The 19,656-nt window shown below is 39.9% G+C and overlaps 1 protein-coding gene across 6 annotated transcripts in view; it reads left to right on the forward strand.

Annotated features, from left to right (window-relative positions):
• The window catches only part of SALL2 (spalt like transcription factor 2), an 802,697-nt gene that overhangs the window by 387,000 nt on the left and 396,041 nt on the right, over nt 1-19,656 (forward strand). For 5 of the 6 annotated variants that reach the window (XR_013826964.1, XR_013826965.1, XR_013826966.1 and 2 more), the window contains one exon: nt 575-680. The exons of the other annotated variant lie outside the window; for it this stretch is intronic. The gene's annotated coding sequence lies outside the window, so the exon portion shown is untranslated. The remainder of the gene's footprint in view (nt 1-574; nt 681-19,656) is intronic. 6 annotated transcript variants of the gene reach the window in all.

Consider the following 19,656-nt stretch of genomic DNA (forward strand, 5'->3'; position numbering starts at 1 on the left):
GCCTGCGTGCTGCAACTACGGAAGCCTGTGTACCTAGAGTCCGTGCTCCACAGCAAGAGAAGCCACCACAATGAGAAGCCTGTGCACCGCAACGAAGAGTAGCCCTGGCTTACCACAACTAGAGAAAGCCCGCACGCAGCAACGAAGACAAAATGCACCCAAAAATAAAATAAATAAAAATTTTAAAAGAAGTTTCTCTTTTTTCTAAGAGCAAATGGGGATCCAGGTGATTGACATGGTCAAATCTGCACTCTGACAAGATCATTCTCACTGTGGTACAAAGGACTACATTGAAGAATGATGGGGTGTGTCACATGCTGGGGAGCAAGGGACTTAAATGGATTTTTAATTAGGATGGTGGAGGTGAATTAGCGTGTGGGGTTTGTGACATGTTCTGGAGACCTTTAGGAAGCAAAGTCAACAGAACTGGGAGATAGACTGGATATAGTATTTCAAAAATGAATAACTATGAAGCAAAAAACCCCATATGAGTCTTAATATACCCTAAACTGAGGATAGCAGAAATTGCTATTTGCCTAAAGAATGCCCATTCTCTCCTATTTTTTACTAATAGAACCACAGTTTTGATGTGAGTGACATCATGCTGAGACTGAAAAAATACTGACATCCCAGACTCCTTTGCAGACGTGAGAAAGGTGGGGACATGGAATAACACTTTGGTAAGTGAAATGTAGCAGCTGTTGGGTGGATTTTCTGGAAATGATTGACTTGGCCAGCATGTACTCATTTGCATCTTGACGTTCTCTTTCTTTCTGTCTGTAATGCGTATAAAGTGGATGGATCTCTAGCAGTTTCTGCCAAGTATATAAACAAAAGTGACACTTTAAGGACAAGAGACAGAGAGCTAGAAGGAAGCCCCTTGATTTTTTTATAACGTGATGACGGTAGTATAGCAGCCCTGGACTGCAGATAATACATATGACAGAGATTCTTTACGTGAGAGGAAAGTAAACTCCACCTTGTTAAAAACATTATTATTTGAAGTTTTTGTAACTTGAAGCTGACCCAGTCTCTAACTGATATAGAAGATGTTCATTCAAAATACAATGCATCGGGCTTCCCTGGTGTGACACAGTGGTTGAGATTCCGCCTGCCGATGCAGGGGACATGGGTTCGTGCCCAGTCTGGGAAGATCCCACATGCCGCGGAGTGGCTGGGCCCTTGAGCCATGGCCGCTGAGCCTGCGCGTCCGGAGCCTGTGCTCCGCAACGGGAGAGGCCACACTAGTGAGAGGCCCACGTACCGCAAAAAAAAAAAAAGCTATTGAGTCAGTCTACCAAACATTTAAAGAAGAGTTAACACTGATCCTTCTTAAACTGTTCCAAAAAATTGCAGAGGAAGGAACATCTCAGTGCTATCTGCTTCTTCACTTTGGTCTTATGATCCAGCAGATCCAAAAATGATGCCTGGAGTTTCCATGGCAAATAGGATGGAGACATGGGAAACACCAACAGGAAAATTGCAGCATAGTCCACTGGTATTGGGGGCTGTGGGGAATATATGCCCTTTTCTTTAAATATTGATTCTCCTTTTAAGAAACAGTTTCTGACTTGCTATTTGACCATGGCAAAGTCTGAATATCTAACTTAGGAAAAAACTAACTTAGTGACCATGCAGCCTGAACTTCCATCATGAACCAAGTGTTGTCCAACTACATACCTGCACTGTTGATCATGCCCAGCAGCAATCTATCATCAAGTGGAAATGATATATAAGAGACGGGGCTCAGGCATCCCCAGAAGATCCAGGTAAGCTGAATGAGTAAGCACCTCAGATTCCTTTGACACAAACTCTTCTTGTTTTGTATACTCTCCCTTAACCATGTCTATAACCTTCTGGGGAGTTCCTTATAATCAGTTCACTAAGGAACAAGAAAATCAAGCCTATTTTTCATATGGATTTGCACATTATTTTGGTACCACACAAAACTAGCACTGTAGCCCACTGAAGGCTGAAGATGAAGGACAATCCCTCCACATCATCAGGTGATACCTTTTGGTTATTCATGTTCTCTAGAGTGAGAGATGGCCAGAGGTACTGATCTACAGTGATTCTTGGGCAGTTGCTAATGATTTTTCTGGTAAGAGACTTGGATGGAACAAGATCGGAAGATTAGTGCCAAGGAAATCTAGGAAAGAGGTATCTGGATGGACCTCTCAGAATGGGCACAGACTGTCAAGATAATTATGCACTATGTGGAAACTGGCCAAGGGAAATGGAAGCTCTTAATAATGGACAAAACAATGCACTCTGTAGATGTGTCAATGTCTTTCCCCAGCCACCTCGATGCTTGATCAATGATCCCATGAGCAAAGTGGCCTTGCTAGCAGGAATGGAAGATATGCATGAAGTCAAAAACATTGATTTCCCCTTACCAAGTTTGACCTAGCTAATGGTGTTGCTCAGCGACTAATCTGCCAAACTCAGAGACTAATGCTGAGCCCCTGATATGGTGTCATTCCCCAGAGAGACTGCCCAGACACCTGACGACGAGTGGATTGCATTAGACATCTTCCATGATGGAGATGACTGAGATGTGTTCTCGCAGGAGTAGACACAGATACTTGCATATGGATTTGTCTTCCTTGCTCATTGTACTCTGCCAGCATCATCCTTATAAACTCACAGAATGCCTAATTTCATCAAGGGATTGCCCACAGTATTTCTTCTGAAGAAGAAGCTATTCTCACTGCACAAGATTACAGCAGTGGGCACATGCCCATGGGATTATTTATCTTACCTCATACCCTGTCACCCAGAAGTGGCCAGCCTGTTGAAATGTAGAATGGCTTATTGATTCCATTATAGCACCAGTTGGAAAACAACTCTGTAAGAAGATGGGATTCTGTCTTATATGATGTAATATATGCTTTATAGCAGAGACTATTATATGATGTTTTCTCCCCCATACCCAGAATGCATGAGTCCAGGAATCAAGGAAGTGGCTCTGGGAGTGGACGCTCTCATGATTATTACCAGTAACCTACTAGCAGTATTTTTGCTCCCAATGTTTGTAACTTGGAGCTGTATTTGTTTGGAGGTCTTACTCTCTGAGAGGAGAAAGGCTTTCACCAGGGGACACAGCAATAATTTCACTAAATTGGAAGATAAGACAGCCATGTGGCCATTTGGGCTACATATGTCTCACAGCAAGGAATAGAAAATGAGGTTACTATACTGACTGGAGTGATTGATACCAATTACCAAGGAGGAATTAGGTAGCTGCTACACAACAGATATAAAGAGGACTATGTCTGGAACCCAGGAGATTTCCTAGGGGAGCCTCTGGGAACTTCCAAGCCTGATACTAAACGTTAATGTTAAATTACAGCAAGCAATAAAAAGACAAGATTTTTGAGTACTCAGACCCTTTGAGAATGAAGATTTGGATCACACCACTAGGGAAGTAACCTAATCCACTGAGGTTATGGCTGAGGGCAGGGAAAATATAAACTGTGTAATAAAAGAAAGAAGCCATCCATGTCAATTGCAGTATCGTGACCAAATTGGGAATCAAAGAATGTAGTAGTTTTCTATATTTTCTTTTTGCTCTTTACATGTGTGTTCCTTTGTATACATTGCCATTTTCTTCTTTCTCCTCACCATAATTATTTTATATGCAGATTGTCAGAGATTAACTTTACAATTTAGTCTGTGTATAACAGCATTTTCAGTGAAATTTCCTCTGAATTTTAGAAGTAATTAATACAGCCAGTGATCCGTAGTGACTGCTGGGATTATGGGTCTCCTCATTTGGGGGAAATGAGAACGTCTTCGCTTGTTCAAAGGACAGCTTTAGCTTGTTAGATAGAAACATAGAGTCATTTCACCGTTGTTTGGAAGTTCAAATGTGTATGGAGGGGTGTGTAGGAAAGATCAGTAACCAGAAAGATGGGGCATGCCACTTATCAATTTATTGCCTTTCAATTAGAAATCCACCCTTCATGGATTCAGAGGGTGACTCTGGACATGGACCTTGTAAACATTTCTCCTTCGCCAGCTGGCATGATGTTAAGCTTTGTCAGTAGAGGGAACGGGAAGGACACTGCAGGAAGAAGCAGCATCTCTTCCAGGTCCTGGCATGTTTTCAACACTTCTTTTTTGTTTTTATTTTTGTTTTGCGGTGAGCGGGCCTCTTACTGCTATGGCCCCTCCCGCTGCGGAGCACAGGCTCCGGACGCACAGGCCCAGCGGCCATGGCTCACGGCCCCAGCCGCTCCACGACATGTGGGATCTTCCTGGACCGGGGCACGAACCCGCGTCCCCTGCATTGGCAGGCGGACTCTCAACCACTGCGCCACCAGGGAAGCCCTTCCACACTTCTTGTTCCTGCAGTGCTTGGCCATCCTGTTGGACACCAGTGATGCTCACCTCCAGCAACATTTAATGACATCCCCCCAGGTGGTTTCTTGGCAGGTTTCACAAGCACCCAAGCAAATTCAGCAGCACTCCCTTGCCAGCTTCCTATAAATTGTGTTGGAACCCTGGGAGGTGTTCTTCTGCCTGTCAACCTTGTTCTCTGGCACCTCAGCAAACTTCCCCATCCAGCAGGCTGCAGCCACACACTCCCCAATGAAGCCTGAGTCATTGGCTTGGTAGGAGAAGGGGGTACAAATGACAACGTGTTAGTTTCCTCAGAACTCTGGCTTAGTCCTAGAGATAACAGCGTCTCTCTACCTATGCTATTCTTATGTTCTTTAGAGTTCTTTTTACTCACTAGTAAATAACTCCCTGTTATTAGTGAATAATTCTTTATATTAAACTTTCCTTGTTCAAATTGCTGTGATGTTTCTCCTGATTGCACTTGATTTGGGTAATATGGGTCCATGAAGTGCATGAGAGGAAAGGCATTAGCTGTAGAAAGATCAGCAACCACATGTCAGGAAACAGTATCCTCCTTTTCAGGAACTGTGCTTCAGTACGTGGTGATGAGCACACGTGGGGGTGGATGCTACGGCAGAGGAGATAAAGAGGAGGGACTGCACCACTTAAGCCTGGGGAGCCCCTCTGGGCCAAGAAAAGGATTTTTATGCCATTACATAGTTTTATTTCAAAAGTATTTTTCCATGTACTAATCTATAGAATAAATACACTTACTATTTTAAAAATTAATTTAGGCATTGTAGGTAATGAGAATTTCCTTGAACAAATTTTTGAGATTAATCTATAGCTAACTGACAACTGATGGCAACTGTATCTTGAGAGAGAAACTCAGTGTCAGTCTCTAGAGAGAGAATGCCCCACTGTGGCCAAATAGGGAACTTAGAAATATTTTCAGTAACTCTTAAGGGGTTTGTGCTCTGCTTCCTTTGTAAAACCAGTTACTGTGTCCCCCAGAGCACAGTAATACACCGCTGAGTCTTCCTCTTGAGCTGATGGTTTTTTCAGGTGGAAGGATGCCTCACCCTTGTTGAGGTCAGCCGTGAAACCTCTGATACTCTCTCTCGAGGTGTGTCTCAGGAGTAACTGGAGGTGTTGTTTGGGGTAGTGTACATACCAGAAGAGCACAGGACTCCCAGAATATGAGTAGTTGCACTTCACCTGCACTGGGGACCCTTCAAAGACGGAGATGTGGTCCTCAGGCTGAGTCACTGTCTGGGCTCTTGTTCCTCCTGTAACACCAATTCTGGATCAGGGATTGGATTGTCTTGCAGACAGAGGAGAATAGTTCGTTAAACTGATTCTAAATCAGAAGACCAGAGAAAGATAGAATAAAAAGAGACTTTACTCACTGAGTGTGAATATCATCACAAGCACTGAGATGAGGGTGGGCTTCATGTCTGAGCTGTGAGGAAACAGGAAGCTCCTTTCTGCAGGTTTTTCCTGGAAACAGTTCAGCCACATGGACACCCTGACAGAGCAGTGAGTGAGTTTACACTGGCATGCAAAGTAAAAACTCTTCCTCAAAGGACTGGCTGCTTTCTGGCTTTCTATCAAGTTCAAGTTGTGTAGCATCTTCCTCTAGAGGCCCTATCTGATACTGCAGATAATCTCGGGCTTCAGGAGGCCTTCAGTTCTGAAACAGAATGGTGAGGGATTTCCTCCACAGTTAGTAAGACAAAGTGTAATGCTGTACTAAGTGAAGAAGCATGTTACCAGAAAGGTCCAGATAGAGATATCGACGGAACATAATAGAAAGTCCAAACATACAAATTATTTATGGAAATTTAGTTATCAAAAAATAGGGAAAAGATGGTATATTCAGTAAAATATGTCTTCATGAATGGAGAAGTCATCTAGAGATCAGCAACTAAATTTGGATGCATACCTTAATATCAGCTACGAAATAAATTCCAAAGAGAGATAATTAATATTTTAAATAAAATGAAATCATATTTTTATAAATTTAGGATGGTCATGAATTTTCTAAACATGAGAGACAGAAAGAATAAGGGAAAATATTGATAGATCAGCCTTCACAGAAATTTAAGCTTCTGTACAAGTGTGTTAATGAAATGTGTAAACATTACCATATCAAGGTATTTTCCATTCATCATCATTGATTCTGACCTTCCTCACACCAGGAATGGCCCTTTAGAACTTTAGTTCTACAGGTTTTTTTGACCTAAGAATAAGGCAATTCTAGAAAGATGGTAGATTTAAAATGTCCCTGATCCCCTGTGCTTAGCCAAGGAGCTTCTGTGGAAGCCAGCCATGCTGTGCCAACAGAGCTTAAGTGAGGTGTCCCATTGAGGCTCATATAGAAATCTGGGGTCAGTAGCAGGGAACTCCAGGATGAAGAGCAGAAAACAATAGGTTGTAGAGAAAGCTTGGCATGTACAGATCAATGGACATCTAAGTAGGAAACTAGTTGTTTGGGGAAAGCCTTTCCTCTAGCCCCCAAATAGCTGAGAAGAAAGTAACAGGTAGGCTGAGTCCCAGCTGTCCTTAACGAAGAGGAGTACAAGGAGATAGGAGAGCAAAGAGATTTCCTTCTAGTTTTTCAGCAAAGTACTGGCATTGTTGCTGAGACCAGTGCCGTACTGTCTGCTACATTGCTGATGACAGGTATAGAAATACCTAGGCTTTCCACGCTCACAACATTGCCTCCACTTAAAGTGCCCCAGTAATCAGACATGTCAGGAAGGAGTAAAGAAAGGGAAAGGACACCTCAGAGAAAAATAAGGGCTTCATCTGGGGAAAATATAGTCTGAAAAAATTATCAGAGTCAGTGACACAATTTCCCTAGCCAAAAATCAGGACACATAGTTTGACAGTGATCAAGAATTCATTTACAAGGAAGCTCTCGCAAAGAAAGAATATCTCACTCAATGCATTGTTTATTTATTGAATCTCTTAGAAGAAAACATAGGAAAAATACTCTTTGACATAAATCACAGCAAGATCTTTAATGACCCACCTCCTAGACTAATGAAAATAAAAACAAAAATAAACAAATTGGACCTAATTAAACTTAAAAGCTTTTGCACAAAATCTACAGATTCGGTGCCATGCGTATCAAAATAAAAGAGTTCTGTATCATTTGGGGCATAAAGCTCTGGGATAAAATTATGATTAAAGGTTTTGTTGACATAACAGAAGAAAGAATCCAAATTTTTAGAGGCATTTTGCTTACCAAGCACTAAGAGTATCACAGTCACTAAGCCTGGAGAAGAGTTCATCTCTAGAGTGTCTCCTGAATAATGTCCTTGACTCTTCACATGAAGAAATATTGAAGTCACAGTGAAGTGATAAACTTAAGCCTAGTTTCACACAGGAAATGTGTTTGTGTTAGGAAACTGCACCCCCTGGTGGAAAGACACTGAAATGGGATGCACGTTTCCTGGTCTCCTCAAGTCAGAAAAATGTTATCCTTGACTTTATTCATGAGGTACATGCCAGTCTTCAGGTGGTGCTTGGAAATCTGATCAAGAGCTGTCATAACTTCTCAGGTCTGTTTTGCTCTTAGGACACTACCTGACATGGAAGTTCTTTAACAGAGCATCCCAGGTATTTCTGCAGCTGAGAAGATAACAGTTCTCTTAAGCACTTTATATAGTACTTTATATTCTCAGGTATCCATGGTGGGCCAGCCTATAATCCACTGAATGTCAGAAAAGAATCTGAGGTTGATTACAGAGGACGTAATAAGAAGCCAAATCAGTACTGAGTGAATCTCTGTGTTTCAGCATTGTACCCCAATTTATAGAGCAACAGTGACTGACCTGTATTACATGCTCACTAAATATTTGTTATACCAAACAAAACTAATGAATCAAGGGTCACTGATTGAGGAATCACTACTACTTGAAATATAATATTTTATCGGTCCCAAAATAATATCTGTTTAATAAATCTTTTCAGAGGAAAAAGCCACACTATCTTATCAATAGTCAAAGAATCCTGAATTTCAGAATCATTAAAATGTGAAAACAAAAGAAATATCATAATTGAAATGATCAAATCCTTATAGAATGGTCTGAGATCAATGTCTTATTCTCCTACTATTTTCTTGACTCCAAGATAAAAGGGTTGGCCTATGTGAATCAGACAAGTACTAATCTTATACTCTTAGTGAATAACCTCAAGGATGCTTTCTGTTACCATCCATCTGCCATATTTTATTGCCAAACTTTAATCGAATAATTTTCCTCCACTGGGTTAAGAACTCTAAAGATGTGGATTTGTTTCAAAAGCCTCGAGCATGAGTTAGGACTCTCTTTTTTCCCAGCTTTTCAAATTATTAAAGACACAGCTGATATTCATACAACAGCTAATAAAAGAATCAATGTGTAAGTGATTTAAAATTACAGATTCTGGGATCCCACAACTAACTTCATGAATCATACTTTCCAGGATTGAGACCCACAACTGTTTAATTTTTTTTTTCCCTTGGCCCTGCTGCACAGCTTGTAGGGTCTTAGGTCCCCACCCAGGGATTGAATCCGGGCTCTCAGCAGTGAAAGTGCGGAGTCCTAACCACTGGACTGCCAGGGAATTCCCACAAGTGTGTAATTTTTTAAAGCTCCCAGATGGTTTTGTTGCAGCCAGTCTGATGCCAGTTTATAAGATTTCATTTGTGATCAGTGTCCTAGACCGAGATGGTCATCAAAGATCAGGGAGTAGGACTTCCCTGGTGGCGCAGTGGTTGAGCGTCCGCCTGCCGATGCAGGGGACACGGGTTCGTGCCTTAGTCCGGGAAGATCCCACATGCCGTGGAGCGGCTGGGCCCGTGAGCCATGGCCGCTGGACCTGTACGTCCGGAGCCTGTGCTCCACAACGGGAGAGGCCACAACAATGAGAGGTCCGAGTAACGCAAAAAAAAAAAAAAGGTAAGATTTTTTGAGTTAAAAATTTTTAAGACTTTTAAAATGATTTTTATTGGAGTATAGTAGATTTACAATGTTGTGTTAGTTTCTGCTGTACAGCAGAGTGAATCAGTTATACATGTACATATATCCACTCTTTTTAGATTCTATTCCCATGTAAATCATTACACTCTTTTTTAGATTCTATTCCCATGTAAGTCTATTCCCATGTAAGTATTCAGTAGAGTTCCCTATGCTATACAGTAGGTTCTTATTAGTTATCTATTTTATATATAGTAGTGTTATATGTCAATCCCAATCTCCCAATTTATTCCTCCTCCCCATTTCCCCCTTGGTAACCATAAGTTTGTTTTCTACATCTGTGACTCTACTTCCGTTTTGTAAATAGGTTCATTTGTACCATTTTTTTTAGATTGAACATATAAGCAATATCATATAATATTTGTCTGACTTACTTCACTCAGTATGACAATCTCTAGGTCCATCCATGTTGCTGCAAATGGCATTATTTCATTCTTTTTTATGGCTGAGTAATGTTCCATTGTATGTATGTACCACATCTTCTTTATCTATTCCTCCATTGGTGAACATTTAGGTTGCTTCCATGTCCTGGCTATTGTAAATAGAGCTGCAATGAACACTGGGGTGCATATGTCTTCCTGATTTATTGTTTTCTCTGCATATATGCCCAGAAGTGAGATTGCTGGATCATATGATAGTTTTATTTTTAGTTTTTTAAGGAACCTCCATACTGTTCTCCATAGTAGCTGTATCAATTTACATTCCCACCAGCAGTGTAGGAGGGTTCCCTTTTCTCCACACCCTCACCAGCATTTATTGTTTGCAGATTTTTGGATGAAGGCCATTCTGATCAGTGTGAGGTGATACCTCATTGTAGTTTTTGTTTTGTTTTGTTTTTTGTGGTACGTGGGCCCCTCACTGTTGTGGCCTCTCCTGTTGTGGACCACAGGCTCTGGACGCGCAGGCTCAGCAGCCATGGCTCACGGGCCCAGCCGCTCCGTGGCATGTGGGATCTTCCTGGACCGGGGCACGAACCTGTGTCCCCTGCATCGGCAGGCGGATTCTCAACCACTGCCCCACCAGGGAAGCCCCCCTCATTGTAGTTTTGATCTGCATTTCCCTAATAATTAATGATGTTGAGCATCTTTTCATATGCCTCTTGGCCATGTGTATGTCTTCTTTGGAGAAATGTCTATTGAGATCTTCCACCCATTTTTTTGACTGGGATGTTTGGTTTTTTGACATTGAGCTGCATGAGCTGTTTGTATATATTGGAGAATAAGCCCTTGTTTGTGCATTCATTGGCAAATATTTTCTCCAATTCTGTGGCTTGTCTTTTCATTTTGTTTACGGTTTCCTTTGCTGTGCAAAAGCTTTTAAGTTTCATTAGGTTTCACTTGTATATTTTTGGTTTTATTTTCATTACTCTAGGAGGTGGACCAAAAAAGGTCTTGCTGTGATTTATGTCAGAGAGTGTTCTGCCTATGTTTTCCTCTAAGAGTTTTATAGTATTTGGTCTTACATTTAGATCTTTATTTTCATGTATGGTGTTAGAGACTGTTCTAATTTCATCCTTTTACACGTAGCTGTCCAATTTTTCCAGCACCACTTAATGAAGGGACTGTAAGACATTCCTTTTAAGATTTCTACTCTACACAAGTGCTTTTGAAATGCAAATATAAGAGGCAGTTACAATACAAGATCACTTAGCAACCACCCATTACCATTCAAATTTTAAGACACTGAGAAAATGGGATTAGAGGTAGAAGGAGGAAATTTGAGGGAAGGAGTATTTGGGATTGTGTAACACTGATTGAAAAAGAGGGCCTGGAGGTTTCCAAAATGTGCCACATGATGGCAAAAATACTTTTGAAGGAGTGGTGCAGTGAAGGGCAAGAGCAGAGAAACAAGATAATTCATAGTCTGCTTCTCACAATGTCCTTTTAAGAGCCACTAATTATTGATCTTTTTGTGGATAAGACTGATGGGAGGCAGGTAAAGCTTACATTATGGTAATCGAGCTGTTCCATGCTAGAGGTGTTAATAAGACAGAATGAGGATTAGCACAAAGTTTGTGACATATCAGGCACCTTAGAAAGTAAACAAGTGTACCATTAACTCAGCTAACAAAACTAAATTAAATGACTTCATTAAACGGTGTAAAACCGCATAATATTCAAAAAGAGGAAAATCACAGAGATTTCACAACCTTCCTTATTCAAAACAATACCTGTAATGTAATATATATTCAATAAATATTTAATGAAGAAATTGAAAATCAAAAAATTCACGCATATTTTTACTAATTTTTGAATCAGATGTCTCTGAATTTCCTTAGTCAATTCTTCTAGCTCATTCTAATCACTAAATGGGCAAGGATTTTATGTGGCTATTTTTTGTCTTCAATAAAAAATTTGAACCCAGATTTTCAGGGATAAGGTTGTTTTTGATGAATGATAGCTCTAGACCTGGTCTACGAACCCAGAGAAATATGTTCTTAGAAGGAGTGTTTTCCCTCTAACCCTACACCTGTGCTGCCACAGCCCTAACCACTTCCTGTCTGTGAAGGCAATTCCCTGCCCTGGTCCCTATAGCAGGCAGATGTATCAAGCAGAGCCCTGGGTTTTGGTATACCTGCCTCCAACACGCCTCTCACTGTGCGCTCACTCAGTGCACAGAAATACACTGCAGAGTCCTCCAGCTGTGAAGCTGAGATGGCAAGTTTGATGGATTTGTTTGCCTTCTGGAAATTCAGTGAGTAGCGACCTTCTGTTGCATTTTGCTGGTTATAAGAGTCCTGACGAATAAGGAGAATCATCGCCCCACTGCTGGGCTGCTTGTACCAGTATAGACTATAAGTGAACTCATTTGTGTCATATATGCAATCCAGGGTCACAACCTCCTTCTCCTGCACTAATATTACTGGTTGGTCTTGAGTTACCTGCTGGGCAATACTGGATCCTAAAGAAAAAAAAAGCAGAATCAGAAGTTTAAGAATAAGTACTGTGGAACAAAGAAATTCTATTTTACACTCTACTGCCCCTTCTTCCCAGGGTGCCCATAAACCACCTGTTCCCCCAGTCCTTAGGTCCTAGAGGGGTACAATCCCACTGGGGCCATCCTTACCTAGCCACAGTGAAGCCATGACCACCTTCAGAAGGCTGGAGAGAAGCATGTTTGAGGTCTTCCTCTAGATGGAAAGTGTCTTCTTCAATTTCAAGGCTCTGCAAGGTGAGGTGAGCCTGACACGGTGAGGGAAGAATTGCTGAGCTATGTGTTGCTGCTGCCCCACAACAGAAAACAGGGGTTTCCTGGAGGAGCAGATTGATGTGGGTCATGTCAGCTTCTCTATGGACTAGGTGAGAGTCTCACTGAACCCAGACTTCCTTTTGCATTAACCAGCTCTTGAACTGATACCAATTACATCTGAAAATAAACACGAGGTAAATTTGTTATTGAAAGGGAGATTGATGATTCGACCAAATCCTGTGTTTAGTCGTTGCGTCTGTGATGGAACTTATTTTAAAATACTACATATAATGGATTATGGAAACAACCTAAGATGTAATGATCATGTATCCTTACACCTATGTATGCTTTTCTTTCACCTAAGGTAGAAATAAATCACTTTATGATAAGAAGGCAAATCTCTTTAGACTAGTTACTGCAGCTTTTTCAACCTATATATTGATATAGCAAACAATATAATTATTCACCACAACATCTGTCCAGTTACGTATCTTGGGACCTAATAGCAGGAGAAAAGGTAATCTCCCTTTGCAGAAGACTAGAATGAAGCTTGCAGACACGGAGTCCTGTCACAGAGGTCCCCTTCTCTTCTCTGTTAGTTTTGACATCCCAGCTCTGTTCAGAAAGGCCAAAATAGATGCCAGAGTTTGGTCATTAGGTTATCAAACCTTTGAATTTATATTTTTCCCATTAACTCAATTGGGACCCTAAAAGAGCCACAAGAAGCCCCTGTATTCTGTGCGCCCAGCTCTAAAGGGAATATATTGCAGGTGACATCATACACCTCCATAAGACAGCTTATGGATCATACACCTCCATAAGACAGCTGATCGTAAGTTCACCACTGATTGTAATAAACCTTTCTTTGTGTATGAATGTAAAAGGAAAGCCATGCCTAAGGATATTACTAAACAACATGGCAAACAACAAAGACCCATTGCCTATCATGGCCTACCCCTTAAAAGTCAACAAAACTTACACTCCTTGTCTCAAAGTAATTACAGCCTTGGCTAAATTGGTTGAAGCATCTTCAGATCTTGCTCCGGAATCTCCATTTAAATCTGATGGTACTACATACAGTACAAATTGTTCTCCAATCTAAAACACTCAAACTTTATCTACCAGTTAGTTGACTAATCATAAAATATTAATTTCTCCACATATTATTCAACTTTGTTACACTTCTCAATTAAAGAATCTCATGATTGTACTTCTGTTATTCAAAATGCCTTCATGCCCGGAACAGATCTTTCGGACACTCTCATACAAAATTCTGAATTGACATGTTTTTAAAATAATCTTACTTTAATATTGAAAAGAAAAAATACCAAGCTGGTTATGCAATAGCTACTCTAAACTCCCTTTAAAACCAGTCATTAGCAGGAGCAAAATTAACTCAAGTAGCTGAACTTGTGGATCTCTCTTGGATATATTAAATTACAAAATGTATACATACAGTGTTAGTTATATATATATATATTTTTTTTTTTTTTTTTTTTGCTGTACGCGGGCCTCTCACTGTTGTGGCCTCTCCCATTGTGGGGCACAGGTTCCGGACGCGCAGGCTCAGCGGCCATGGCTCACGGGCCCAGCTGCTCCACAGCATGTGGGATCTTCCCGCACCACGGCACAAACCCATGTCCCCTGCATCGGCAGGCGGACTCTCAACCACTGCGCCACCAGGGAAGCCCCAAATACCTTCTTAAATACAAATTAAGACTAAGCAGATAGGTCAATTAAATGGAATAGCAAATCAATAATTAAGCCTAATTGTATATGGAAATTTAGTATATGTTAAAGATAATATCTCAAATCAGTGGGGAGGAATGAGTTCTCAGTAAGTATATTGTGACAAGTGTGTTAGTGAGAGTGTCCCATTTTATTTTACTTAAAAAATTTTTTTTCTTTATTTTTATTGTATTGTATTGTATAATTTTTGGCTGTGCTTGCAAGGAATGTGGGATCTATTTCCCTGACCAGGAATTGAACCCATGCCCCCTACAGTGGAAGTGCAGAGTCCTGACCACTGGACTGCCAGGGACTTCCCTGTCCCATTTTAGACCAGTAGTCTTTAAACTGGGATTCCTATACGCTTGAAATTATATGAAGGTTTGCCAAGGTTTATGCAGGCATAGATAATTCTAATGGAATCTAGTCATGTGTGTGTGTGTGTGTGTGTGTGCGTGTGTGTGTGTATGGGTTTGTGTATTAGAATTTTTTTTCCCTAAAACTGCTTTAGAACATGCTTGAGATCCAGATATCATGCTGCCTCTTTCCCATTTCACTTTCCACTCTTAACTTTCCCTTAAAAAAACCTCCACCATCCTGAATCTTACTATGGTGCATTGCTCCAGAGTCTAAAATCTCCAAGGTACCAAAGAAGTAAGCAGTTCATTGGCTCCTGGCTTCTGAGGGAAAGTCCTGAACAGCTAGGCAAGAAATATTGCAAGACAGGGAGGTGTTTTAACTAGGCAGCAACCTCGAGACAAGATTCCTTGATCTTATCTATCTATCTAACTATCTATCTATCTATCTATCTATCTATCTATCTATCTGTCATCTAGAATTCAAAAATGAATTGGTGGTCACTGAAACCCATCGTGTAACATCATTGTTTGAACTGAAAAACAAAGTCAAACTATTTATGAGAAAAAAATAAATCTTATGTGGCAGGTTTGTTTGACAATGTGGGGTATGGGAGAAACAGAAGAATTAAGGAGGAGTCCCTAGATTTCTGGTAAGGTGAATTATATTGCCATTTTTTTTTTCAGATGGAAAAGAGTGAGGGAAGAACCTATGGGGGGAAATCAGGCCTTATGTTAAGGATATGTTAGATGCCAATTAGATATCCAGTGTAGATGTTATAAAAATTACAGTATATATGAGCCTGGCTTTCAATAGAGAAGGTTGGGATGAAAATGTAAATTTGTGTGTCATCAATGTATAAATAGTAATTAAAGCCATATCCCTAGATGAGATTGTAGGGGAGCTAAAGCTTTACTTGTTCCCTCTTAGGTTCTCCAGCTGGACCTGAGAAGTAAGTTGACATACAACAGGTTAACAGGAGAAAAGCATAGAGATTTTATTTAATACTTTTTACATGTACATAGGGGTCCTCATAGAAAAATGAAGACCCAAAGTGGCTAGGCTTAAGTGCTTTTATACTAGTAGCCTATTTTGGGGTGGCATGTCCTGAACCCCTCCAAGATCATTTGAACAGAATAAATGTTTCAGGACTGAGCTCTGAGAAAACACAACATGTAGACACCAGCAAGAGGAGGAAGATGTAGGAAAAGGAGACTGAGCAGGAGTGGTTTGCAAGGAAGAAGGCAAACCAGGACAATGTGGAGTTCCAGGATCCAGGCAAAGATGGTGTTTCAGGGAGAGAGTAGTCATAATGCCACATTCTTTGGAGACACTCAATAAGATAAGGAATGGTAATGGATTTGTGGATATAAAACTCACTGGTGGGCTTCCCTGGTGGCGCAGTGGTAGAGAATCCGCCTGCCAATGCAGGGTACACGGGTTCGAGCCCTGGTCTGGGAGGATCCCACATGCCGCAGAGCAACTAGGCCCGTGAGTCACAACTACTGAGCCTGCGTGTCTGGAGTCTGTGCTCTGCAACAAGAAAGGCCACGATAGTGAGAGGCCCACGCACTGCGATGAAGAGTGGCCCCCACTTGCTGCAACTAGAGAAAGCCCTCGCACAGAAACGAAGACCCAACACAGCCATAAATAAACAAATAAATAAATAAAAATTTAAAACTCACTGGTGACCTCAGCAAGAGTGATTTCAACGGAATGGTAGGGATGAAAATCTGACTGTAGTGGGTTCAAGTAAGAAAGGTGTTAGGGAGTAGACTTGATACATTTAGAATACTTTTTGGAAACGTTTTTTATTGTGGTAGAAGTCACATAATATAAAACATACTATTTTAACCGTATTTAACTGTACAGTTCAGTGGCACTAAGTACATTCACATCGTTGTGCAGCTCCCACCATCATCCATCTGCGGAATTTTTCACCTTCCTAAACTGAAACTCTGTCCGCACTAAGCACTAACTCCCCATACCCGAGACACAAGGAGCAAAAAGATTATAACCTGTTTTTACCCACTGAACCACTAATTCCAGTTCTAGGATGCTGTTGTAATAAAATGATGAGAAATTCAAATTCAAATTTTTATTTAAAGGTGTATACCATAATGCTATTTAAAATGATGAAAAACTGGAAATAAATAATCAAGATATCCCCAAACAGGAAAACTATAAAGTTACGTGTGGTATATCTATGGTGTAGAATAGTGAATAATCAATTCAAAGTATGAATACAAGGTATTTTTAATGACAAAAGTGAGTGTTAATAAAAAGGACGTAAAATTGTCTCTATAATATGATGTAACAACGTGCAAAATTGTGAAAAAGATAGACATAGGTAAAAATAATGAGTGCTTGTCTATGTGGCAGAGTTGTGGATGTTTTCTGTATTTTTCTAATTTTTTCCCATCAGAAATTCATAAAACATACATAGGATTAACCTGATTCATATTTAGTATAATGAAGGTAGACCAGTGATGATCTGTATCTACATAACTCTAGTTATTTTGACTGAAAAATGCTTCTCAGCACCATAAATTCAGCTCATAAAATAGTACAAAACCAAAAGGCTCCCCTCCACCTTCTTCTGTATTAATTATGGATCTATTTGTTGTAAATGACAGAATCTCAACTCATGCTGGCTTGTTCCCAATGAGAGTATTTTGACTTTTGCCGTTCCAGGCAGAGCTGGATATATAGGCTCTGATGATGCTCTCAGATCTGTCTTTCTTCATGTGTCTGCATTGTCTTTCTCTATATTTTAGGCTAAGGTGTGAATGATGTTCCCTGAAATGGTCCAGTGATTAACTTCCACAGCTCACAATGATATGGCAGCTCTACCGTGTAGAAAAAAACTCGAAAACCACAGATAGCCACTTAAATGAATATGTCTGCAAAGCAGATGTGTTCATGGCTTGCATCTTTGTGCTTACACTCTTTTCTACAATGGTTTCTAGTTTTGAGAGTCTGTGAACCTATTCTAATAACTCTTTCTAATTTCAATGTTAATGATAGAGTAAAGCAAATCTTGAATAGTCTCTTTTGGACAAATCTTCTCTGTCCATGGTCTATTCTTATTTCCCCTCCCTTTCTCTTAAATTGTTCTTGGTCTCTTCCACCATTCAAGACCCCAAATATAGCATTACCCAACATTCCGTTGTATATAGTATATAGCATTACCCAACATTCAGCACCAGGAAAACTTTTCCTTGATGAAACAATGGTGAGTGGGACTATTCTAAATCTATGGGTTGCTTTTCTGGAATGGATCATAGACATTTGATGAAAGTAAAATGTACAAACTTTGACTGGAAGTTTCCACATCTCTCACTTCGTCCATCACTGAGTGTTACAGAAAGTCTTTTATTCAATAAAATAAATTCTCTTCCTCAATCTTCTCAGTTTCTACTTTTGAAGAAAGTCTTTCTCTTTCTGAACGATGTGGATATAAACTAAATCACCAAACAGTGGAATAACAATTTTAGTTTTACTATGGTGTTGTTGTCTGTTTTTTATGTGCTTACTTGATTCTCAACCCTGCACCATTTAATAGAAAAATGGAGCTATAAGACCCCTAAAAATTTAGTATATTGCTGCCTGAAGGAATATCCTTTTTTAAGTACATCAAACCATGGTCTTCTAAGAGTGAGCCAAATTAGACAACAAACATGTTTGTGATGATAAAAGGCACAGTGGGGGTAAGCTACAAATTAGCCTTAATGTTGAAGGCCTATCTGCCTGGCTTATCCTTATGGCAACTCAGTACCCTGAAGAGCAGGGAAGTAGATGGGAACATATCTAAACTCTACCAGTACAAGTACTGAGGAGGGCAAAATCTCACATGAATTCAGGAGTTATTTTCAGTGAAAATCATGCAAGGGTTTTTGCAGCCAGATGAGGAAGAGAACAAAGTACAAAGCAAAGCAGAATGTAGTTATTTTTATTTGTTTGGTCTGTATTATTTGATTTTAAAGTTTGTCCTTTACGGGAGGTTAATGAAGGCAGAGAAGCTATTAGTCTCCCCCTACGTCTAAACAAAACTCATGCTGCAAAGTGATCATAAAACTGCAACACATTGGGAAAGTGTTTAGATTTTTCCTTTCCTGCAATATGGCGATAGTTGGTGGTAGAATTGCTCAGGGAAAACGAAATTTATTTGTTTATTGAATCAATCATTATGGAAATCCAGTTTTTCTATACATTTAGAAGTGTGCTTGTAAAAGTAAATCTTTGATATTATCTACCAGTTTAAATTTAGATTAATAACTCATTCTAAAAAACAACTTCAATATATTCCTTAATGTTGCTTATGCTAAAGACAGGTAATCTCATGACAGTTGTATTTTTATCTGGAAAGAAACCCAGTTCTGAGCTGTGTGTGGCCCTCTTGGATAAACTACTGCCTCAAGCTAACATTTCATATTATCTCACAGTACCATCCAATAAAAATTGTCCCTTTCAGTAATATTAAAAACTTTTAATTTCCTAAATTCTTCTTGCTTATTGTTTCTTGATCTCTGCTCTTAATAAGTTTACCCTGCTTGGAATGTGTTCTCCTACCATTGCCCTCACTTAAATTCCTACACATGCGTCAAGTAAAAATTCAAAATCCAATTTCCATGAATTTGGAAGTGATTTTTTTTTTAATCTGTGGTGAATTTTACAAGCTTTTTGGTTGTTCAGTTCTTTCACGGTATTTTCCCTCATTTAAAACTTAAAATTCTTAGTTTGGTGCAAAATCATATTGTTTTGTAATCGTTTCTGCAAATCACTGGAAAATGGACATTCCACTTTTCTTTGACTAGTTCCTGTAGTGAAGAATATTTTACACCTCAAAGCAGTCTGTTTTGTTTTGAAAAGCCTCTAATTGTTCATTTTTCGTTATAGGGAGCTGAAATTAGTTTCCATACAAATTCTAACCATTGGCTATAAATTTGCCTGTATATATGGGTATAAATATTATCAGCCATTCATTCTTTCAACCATTGTTCAGTGAATG

This window comes from Stenella coeruleoalba, assembly GCF_951394435.1.
Source record: "Stenella coeruleoalba genome assembly, chromosome: 2".
Lineage (NCBI taxonomy): Eukaryota > Metazoa > Chordata > Mammalia > Artiodactyla > Delphinidae > Stenella > Stenella coeruleoalba.